The sequence below is a fragment of the Mustela nigripes genome, chromosome 5 (assembly GCF_022355385.1).
Source record: "Mustela nigripes isolate SB6536 chromosome 5, MUSNIG.SB6536, whole genome shotgun sequence".
In the NCBI taxonomy this organism is placed as follows: domain Eukaryota; kingdom Metazoa; phylum Chordata; class Mammalia; order Carnivora; family Mustelidae; genus Mustela; species Mustela nigripes.
The window spans coordinates 4,636,111-4,637,682 of NC_081561.1; the positions used below are offsets into that span (position 1 = coordinate 4,636,111).

Genomic DNA, 1,572 nt, shown 5'->3' on the forward strand with positions numbered 1-1,572 from the left:
AAATTTTCTTTTATCCCCTCAAAAAAAAAATCCCTATCACTTAAAACTAGATCTTCAAATCACATGCCTAATATTTTTAGCTAACTAGTCTTCAGTGCTTATCCTAGAAAACAACCTTCAGTGGATCTTTGAATAATGGAATAAGAGAGTGTTCGGCTATTGATACGAGGGGTGTAGGTAGGTGGTCACACCACAAGTTGGGAAGTGTGGACAGTATGAGGTCTACTGTCCTGCACTATCAGAAGTTGTTGTATTTTCAGTGCTACTGGGTTGCATGTTCTCTGACAGGTTGTGTGCATGCTCAAGAAAAAAATCTTTCAGTACACTTAATTCCTTAGTCAGCAATCTAAATTTTGCTTCCAGCCGTTCATTCCCTTCTTTGAGCTGATTTCCTCTGTGCAGCATATACTCTGCCTTCTGCTTGCTTTTCAACCAGTTTTTTTTTTTTTTTTTCCACAGCCATGTTGTTCCTCCTCCTATGTTCCTCCTCCTACGATTCAGGCGCACTCTTTTTGCTTTGCTTGCTTGGAGGCACAGCTTTGTCCTCACCCCCAGGGCCAGCAGGCACCAGCTGGTATAAGCTATAAGCCGCTGGTATGAGCCTGAGTATGAATAACATGTCTTCTCCAGGTATTGTTCCACTGTGCTCTCTTGCTCATTTGGACACTCTCCCTCGCTGACACAGGACAGGTCGAGATGAGGGCAAGGTGATCCAATGGTTTCCCCACTAAGCTGCCCAGAAATCTTCACATGTACCTGCATCTCCAGCCCACCCAACTCCAGGCAGCCTCCACTAAGAGTGCCCCACGAGTCAATGAGGAAGAGTTGTGGCTCCCCAGGGAAATTTAGAATCTAAAAAAGTGCCTGGGAATCATGAGCTTTAATTATTAGTTACATTTTTAGTGTGATTTCGTTTCTGCAAGTCTTGTTTGTCCAGGTAGTTTGTATGCTTCCTAAGGACAATCGTCATCTTGGAATCTAAATAATTTTATGCACATAAAGTTCAAAACCGGGCAAATTTACTTTTACAGAGGTAGAAATAAGATCATGGTTACATTTTGGAGGTGGGTAGTGATGGGAAGGGCATGTGGAGGACTTCTTTGGGTATTGTGAATTCGGATCCTAATTTAGATTACATGGGAATGTTCATTTTGTGAAAATTCATTGAGTTCTGAGTTTCAGATTTGTGTACTCTTCTGTAGTAATTATAGCTCAGTCAAAAACTAATCTAAAATTGGGCTGCAGAGCAACATGAATGTGTGTGTGTGTGCAGGTATATATATATGTGCCTGTTCATATATATATGCATATATATTCATATATATATATATATTCATATATATATATTCATATATATATATTCATATATATATATATATATTCATATATATATATATATATATATATATATGCCTCCAGAAATGTGAAAGAACAAATTCCTTTCATTTTAAGCCTAGTAAATAGATACATAAATAAATAGGTAAATATGTAGCCAAACTCCATTCCTCCACACAAAGTAATGATGAGAATACCAACAGTGTAACAATGTTTCATAGTTTCATTCAATTCCCA

General features: G+C 38.2%; 1 pseudogene; it reads right to left on the reverse strand.

Annotated features, from left to right (window-relative positions):
* Positions 1-222: 222 nt before the first annotated feature.
* On the reverse strand, positions 223-659 carry LOC132018758 (CCAAT/enhancer-binding protein gamma-like; annotated as a pseudogene).
* Between the last annotated feature and the right edge of the window lie 913 nt (positions 660-1,572).